The following is an 8,175-nucleotide window of genomic DNA, read 5'->3' as shown; positions in this document are numbered from 1 at the left end:
AAAACGGGATGCAATTTGGTTTTCTCTTGATCTGTATAAGTTTTAGGGAGTCATGTGTGTGGATGCAAATTGGTTTTCTCTTCATGTGGTTTATACTTTGGCTTGGTTCCATTTCTCTTTACATCTCTATAATTGTACGTTGAACGTGGAGCGGGTTTTCACATCTTATGTTATTTTGCTCGTCTTCAATGAAAAATTTGTTATAAAAAAAACAAACGAGTTTGGATTGAAATTAGGGTTTAGTGAATTGTATTAAAATTATTAAAGACTAGTTTTTAGCATATCATGGTGAGGGTACGAGGGTATGTGCGTGCGCGCGTGCATGCAGAACCAAACTAATGTATTTGAAAGCCTAAAGTGAACATTAAAAATAGGTTTATTATGTAGGAAATAAAAGTAAATTCATCATTTGGAGTCTTCTTTGCCGTTTGCAGACACAACAAATAATAATCCGCCAAGTGGTAACAAAGTCTCATTGTGTTTACTGTTGTTGACCGATTGGTTCGGGCTTTATCACTCCCGTCACGAAGAAGCTTCAATTGTGACAGGAAGCTCCGATTGTTGCTTTATTCACCTCCACAACAACAAGACTCGTGAAGAGGAATCAAGACAAAAATTATTCCACTTTTATTCCAATGAAATATATGGTAGAAAAAATACAAATTAAAGGGTAATAAAAGTACGACGAAGACGGCACCAGAATCACTATAGTAGAATGTAGAAATGTGTTTTCTATCTGCTTCTTCTGCACTTGCTACCTGAAGCTACTCTGTTAACCAAACATGGAACACACTCACTGGTACGTACATGCTAAGTTATAGTGATTTTATTTAATTAGTTAGCCCTAAATTATGATTGTGTGTTTGCCGAAAATCCACCATTTATCATAGCCAATGGTGGATTTTCGGGGATGTTTTCGCATTCCAACGAGCAGACCCACTATTAGTCTTTGGTGCGAATTACAATTAACCAAAGACAATCTCGTTATTTGTTTTCTAAAGTCTTAACTTGAAGAACGCTACCGACATCTCTACGACTTACCTAAATAAGAGTAAGATTTATGTGGTTAATGGTGTATCCACCCCTGGATATTTTACTGTGGATTATGTAACGCCCTCCTTGTTATTTAATTATTTTTCTTGAGATAGAGTCGAATTATATGATTTATTTAAATTATGTGATATGTTGGTATTTTATTGAGTGGCTTTATTTTATTATTTATTAGAATATATTTAGTGGAAGAATATATTTAGTGGGAGAATATAATTAGTGGAAGAATATATTTAGTGGAAGAATATATTTATTTAGAATAATGAGGCTTTGGGGCAGAATTGGAATTAAGAGAAAATAAGTAGGTTAAGGATTTATATATAAAGAGGAGAGACAGAGTTAGAAAATAAGGATTACGTGCAAACTGTTTTTTTTTTTTGGAGAAAGAGGAGAAACCTAGAGAAGAGAAGAACCAGAGAAGAGAAGTCTGTAGAATCCTTGCAATCAATCAATCTAAGGTAAGGGTGGGACTAACCTTCTTTAATCATAAGTATGTGGTTCTGAAATAGGGTTTAACATGTTTGTTGTTGTTTTATTTTGATGATTAGATAAGTTAGGGTTTGAAAAGAAGATAGGGTTTTGAATTGCAATTCAATTGATGATTTATGTTATGTTGTTGTTGATTGTGATGATTTTGAAAGAATGTGAAGTTTGAATAATATAAGTTGATTTTTCTGATTATTTTCATCTCTGCCCTGAATTTTGATATGAAAACTGGTATTGATCGGTGCGGAATTAGTCTTAGGTGTAGACACGAAAGTTGTAGGTATGGATGTTAGCTTTCTAATGTTGTTGGTCTGACGTCAAAACGATTTATAGAACTTGAGTTATGGTCAAATTACTGCACGTAGGTCATAGCAAAATTGCACAGTGACAACATTCTCTGTTTCATGTTTTTGCGTTTTGTTCATATGTTTCTGTTTTGAATTAGTCTTTGGTATAAACATGAAAGTTGTTGATAACTGCGATATCTTTCCAGTAGCCTTGGTTTGACATGAAAATATGTTATGTATAATTTATTATGTTTTTACAAAGATGCATGATGAATTGTTGATGTTTGAATACGATGCTATATGATGTCTTAGTTGTTGAGTTGTTAAGATGTTAAGATGTTGAGTTGTTAAGATGCCAAGTTGTTGAGTTGTTAAGATGTTAAGATGCCAAGTTGTTGAGTTGTTAAGATGTTAGGATGTTAAGATGTCAAGTTGTTGAGTCTATTCATACAAACGATGAGGGCTTAAGCCCTGGAGCATTTTGCTCAATAGCGACGAGGGCTCAAGCCCTGGAGCCTTGTGCTCAATAGCGACGAGGGCTCAAGCCCTGGAGCCTTGTGCTCAAAAGTGACGAGGGCTCAAGCCCTGGGAGCCTTTTATGCTCAATAGAGACGATGGCTTATGCCCTAAATGGTACCACATGCATGATGTCTTAGTTGTTGTTGCATTGTTGAAGTTAAAGAGTTGTTGTTGCATTGTCCTTGATGTCTAGTCGAAGTTGTGGATGTCGTAGTTGATCTATTGTCGTTGTTGCCAAGTTATCAATAAATTAAGGAGTTGAATTAAGAAGTATTATGATGAAGTAACATAGTTAAATAAGTGTTATTTATGTTGTTAAATTCTGCTGATGAATTATATGCTTATTATTATTGAATGTGAAATCTCACCCCTTCTGCTTGGAAATTGTTGCCTTACATGGGTAACTTGCAGGTGACCAAGAATAGTTGCAGTCTTGAGTAGTCTTCCCCGTGTCGTCTTAGGTTGCTCTGATACGTAACGGGATGGGGATATTGCTTGTTTCCATGTGTTACGTATTTGCCATGAACGATGTTATTTTATCATGAACTATGTTATTTGTCAAGAACTATGTTTGATCATGAATTATGTTGAAGAACCTTTGATTTGGATTTTAATAAGTTGAATGATGTTGAGGCCATAGTGTCACCATGAAGAATTAATTAAGATGTTTTATTTTCCGCTGTAAAGTAATTGAAATATTGACAGGTGCTGTTTGAATAAATAGTAATTTTATTCTATTTGAATATTGAAAGAAGTGTGACATCCTGTTTTAAGTTGAATACTCTGATTTATTATTGAAATTTTTATATGTTGGAAAAACGGGGTGTTACAGATTACACCTTGAAGGACTTATCCATACTCACCTGTAAGTCCTTTCTCACTGGCATTTTTGTGTGGTTTTGAAGTTATTTCTTTTCGTAGTATTTTTTTTCGTTAATCAGTGAAAAAGATAGAAGCATCTCGTTTACATAACTTTGATGGTGTTTATTCGATTCTTACAGTGGATGATGTGGCCAAAACAGTGGTCCCACAAACACCGCGTTTAAGGCATACCACTCTTCTACACCCTCCCACCTGAGACAATCTATCTATCTATCTTATATATATCTTTGTAATTGAACCTTGGGTTGCTCTTAGGCCTCCATTGTGCTAATGTGTCACCGTTTAGAAAAGTTTTTTTATCTCTAATTAAACATTGCCCCACTATATTTTACAACAATAGTTCATTCATTTATGTAACTGCTTATTAATTTGTATAACTCCTTTTATCATATTCATTTTTAGAGCTCATTCAACTACTCATATGCATTTTTAGGTAATAGAAAACCAAACTGGATAGATAAACTCGTGAGAGAGCGACAATAACACGCAAGCTGCATTGAAAAGTCATTCGCGAGACTATCGGGAAACTAGTTTTCGCGAGAATTAGCATTTTCCTTCTATTTTATCCAAAAAAATAAGTTATTTTGTATTTCTAAAAATGATGATTTTTAGTTTATTTTAATACCCATAAATAATAAATTTTGCCAAAAAAAATATATTTTACCAAAAAAAACCTATAAATAATAAATACATTTACAATTTCCACACAAAAAAAAGTTAACATTTTTGTGAAATCAAATTTATTCCTATTATTTCCTACATAATATACCTAATTTTAATGTTCGCTTTAGGCTTCCAAATACATTAAATTAGTTTCGCACGCACACGCGCGCGCACGCGCACACACACACACCCTCATACCCTCACCATGATATACTAAAAACTAGTATTTAATAATTGTAATACAACTCACTAAACCCTAATTCCAATCCAAACTCGTGTGTTTTTTTTTTATAAGAAATTTTTCATTGAAGACGAGCGAAATAGCATAAGATGTGCAAACCCGCTCCACATTCAACGTACAATTATAGAGATGTAAAGAGAACTGACACCAAGCCAAAGTATAAACCACATGAAGAGAAAACCAAGTTGCACCCACACACACACGACTCCCCAAAACTTATACAAAACAAGAGAAAATCAAATTGCATCCCATTATTAATAAGATTTGAAATCATTTTGTTCAGCCACGCCTAAAGCAATACAACTTAGTATGAATGCACCCACACACACACACGACTCCCCAAAACTTATACAAAACAAGAGAAAACCAAATTGCATCCCATTATTAATAAGATTTGAAATCATTTTGTTCAGCCACGCCTAAAGCAATACAACTTAGTATGAAGGAGCTACTAATATTATGTAGAATTAGTTTCGCTAACGCCTGCAACAACAATACAATACAATACATAAAATTTCCCCAACTCCCTCTAATCAATCAATTTGAGAAAGTTTATGTTTATGGGTACAAATAAAACAAGACTATAATAATATCTTTATATGATCCAACACCTCCTTATTTTGTCCCTGTTGGATTTATATTATGTCCAACATATGAAGAACTTGTTAATCACCACATCAAGAACAAGTTACTTCGTAATGATTCCATTGTAAACAATGTTAAGGTTGTAGTTAATCACCACGTCAAGAACAAGTTACTTCTTGACCTTGCGAAATAGAACCTTAGTATTGCTAAAAGAAGGGTCGTCCCTAGGCAGAGGTTGGGGTGCAACTAGGGATGGGAATAGGCCAGGCCGACCTACAGGGGCATATGGCCTAGCCTACGACAGGTCAGGCCAGGCCAGACTTTTTTCTTAAATAGAGAAGGCCTAGACTTTTTTTTAAGCCTATTTAGCTTAAAAGGCTAGGCCACAGGCCTCTCAAAAAGCCTCTTAAGCCTATTAGGCCGGCCTATTTAAGGAATATGAATAATATTATTTATTATTATATTATATTTTGCACTTGGAAATAAAATATAAATTTGTAAACTTTTTCAATAATTTAAGCTTTGTTAGTATACATTAATTTTTTGCATATATAAATGTACTATTATAAACTATAATAGAAATATGATACAATATATAGTCGAATTCCCTAAAACCTCGTGTTGATTATCAAAAGAGAGTTTAATATAATTGAACTATTAGTTCACTAGTCCATTTAAACTTGAATCACATTGCTTATTTAAAGATGTCCATAAGATATAGGCTTTTAAACAGGCTAGTAGGCCGTATCAGGCTTTTAGAAGGCCAGGCTCAGGCCTAAAAAGTTGGCCTATGACAGGCCGCAGGCCAGACTTAGGCTTTAAAAAAATATGGCAGGCCAGACTTAGGCCTTGCAAAGTCTAGCTCGGCCTTGCCTATTCCCATCCCTAGGTGCAACGGCCTAGGACCCATGTCGGTAGGGGGCCCTTTTTTTATGGTGGGGGTGTATATAGAAATATTTGGATTTTGGGGGGTGTGTATAACAAAGTTCATTGAAAGGCCCTAAACATTGACATGATGAAAGGCTGGGCCGATGCTTATTAGTGTTTTTGGCCTTTTTGACACGATTTGCTATATATACCAGCGTATATCACAAAGATTTCTATATACACCCTCCCTATATTTTTTCTTCTTCTTCTTACTAATGTGTCAAAAAAATTATTATAGAAGAAATTAGTGATATTTTTTTGGGCTCTTTGTTCTAGTAATGTGTCTCACTAATGTTGAAAATATTGGTGATAATGGGATAATTTTATAACAAAACAAATTATATTTTAGTTGAAAATGAGCCTATTAAAAAAATCTTAATATATAATACAAAGGTTCACAATGCATGCCTAATATGAAAACCCTAAACCTAATTTATATCTCACAATTACCTTTGTGTCCTCCTGCCTTTTTTGAGGGTTTTGAAAAAATATTTATGAAACCTGCCTTTTTTGAGGGTTTTGAAAAAAATTTATGAAAAAAATTCTCTCTAAAGATTCAAACCCATGACATATTAGTTACTTCAAAGCATTTTGACCACCAAGCCACTTACTGTTTTTGTGATATCATTTGGCTTCCACTACATGATATCCAACATTAAACTCCCTTTTCTAAAAACCAATTAATTCTTTTTTCTTTCTTTCCAAACGGTTTTGAACCCTTTTTTCTCCTTCGCAATCTAAACCCAAAAGTTTGTGATTTTCGACCATTTTTTCCCTTCATACAGTAACTTTTTTCCAAAAATTTGTTCATTTTTTAAACATGTCGACAACTAATGATATAGTCAATCTGATGCTTATATATGAAAATCGAAATATACCATCTCTTTTACTTTATCTGTGTCATCTCTTTTTTTTCAACTTCAATACACCATTTTTTTTTCATTGTTCCATCTCCCTCTCTCTCACTTCTCTGTTCACCATCACCATTCATTATCCACACCATCAGTGCAGTAACCAAACGATCATCACTAACCAACCGTCACCGTCGTCACCGTTAACAAACCATCGTCGCGGTCAACTTTCATCACGTCATTACCATCACCGCCATGACAATGACTCCGTCGCCGGCAGTCCCCTCCATCCTCTTTAGCGATCTCATCCTTGATGTACTTTCGTTTCTTCCTATAAGATCTTTTCTTCGATTCAGGTATGTAAGTAAGTGTTGGAAAACCCTAATTTCCAACCCCACCTTTGTGAAATTGCATCACCAGAAATCACAATCACAAACACGAAATTCACCCTTCCCACTGCAGGTTGAAGAATTCAGGTGGTGGTTGCGGTTATGAAAACAGACCAATGCCTCTTCTGTTGCTATCATCTATATTTAAGTTTTTTTTTTAGCTTTTATTTGTTACAACTATTGTTTTGTCTGTTATTCTTTATCTTTTATGATATTAGATGATTTGTTGTGAAATTGAGAGTAACTGAATCATTGAGGAATTAAATAAATTCGAATTATGTTGTCCGTAGGAAAGAAACTAATAGAAGGTATGTATGTTCTCTCTAATCTGTTTCTCTAATCATGGTTGTGTGATATCCGGTGTTCATTCTTTTGCAAATAAATTTCCTGTAGCATCTGATTCAGTTAACTATCTATTTTGATTGTGTCTTCTTTAGTTTTTTCAATTTTCAAACTTCCTTGAGATGGACTAGACATGAGAATGTTGTGATTGTTAATCTTTTATTGTTTATTTGATAAAATTTTGTCTACACATTTTGCAGATGGGGAACAATTATAATTTTGTTATCTAATGACATCAACCTTTTGATTGTTCTGAATTTTTTTTTTTAATTCTTACCTATTGATGTTCTAAACTTTTTTTTAATTTGTAGGTTCTAATGAAGGTGCACACAGTTATAGTTACTTGAATCTGAAGAGAAAAAGAGCACGAGTATTGAAAGGTCCACATTTAGTTACACTGGTATCACCACTTCGTATCCGTTAAGTATAACTAATTTCCTAAATCTCTGTGAAGCGATAACTGACAATATATTTTCTCTGCAACATACTCTATTATACGATTGGAAAAAAGCATCAGATTAAAACCTTACACTGCAACTCATTGTATCTACAAAATGCATGCGATCAGTTCAGCTTATGTTTTGAAGTTTGGTGACTGTTAAACCATAGTAGTTACAGTACACATAATATTTTCTGCTAAACTTTGTCACTTAATGCTGAACAGGACGCTATTGACATCTTAGTATAGTAAATTGCAGACTGATCTCTATTATGTTATCATTCCGAGCAACCTTCTATGAACAACGTACCTTATTATAATCTCATTGCTTATGACATTATTACCATCAATCATAACTTCATATCTGTTACGTATAGTGATAGATCTCTGGCAAGTGCACCAAATACTATCGAAGTAGTAAAAATATCGATCCCACGAGGACTGTTTTTAACTTCAATAATTCAATTTCGTTATATAATTAGGATGTGTAAAGTTTATTTTGTTTTGCCACTAG

The 8,175-nt window shown here is 34.0% G+C and overlaps 1 long non-coding RNA gene across 1 annotated transcript; it reads left to right on the top strand.

Moving 5' to 3' along the window:
- The first annotated feature begins 7,108 nt into the window (after nt 1-7,108).
- LOC146910849 (uncharacterized) lies at nt 7,109-7,939 on the top strand. The gene is made up of 2 exons (XR_015018653.1): nt 7,109-7,188; nt 7,534-7,939. It is a non-coding gene; the product is annotated as an uncharacterized LOC146910849 (long non-coding RNA).
- The last annotated feature ends 236 nt before the right edge of the window (nt 7,940-8,175 follow it).

This window comes from Medicago sativa, chromosome 7 (assembly GCF_051527215.1).
Source record: "Medicago sativa cultivar Bolivia chromosome 7, Bolivia_mono, whole genome shotgun sequence".
Classification (NCBI taxonomy): domain Eukaryota; kingdom Viridiplantae; phylum Streptophyta; class Magnoliopsida; order Fabales; family Fabaceae; genus Medicago; species Medicago sativa.
The sequence above is the reverse complement of the archived record's forward strand: the minus strand, read 5'-3'. Positions and strand labels throughout refer to the sequence as shown.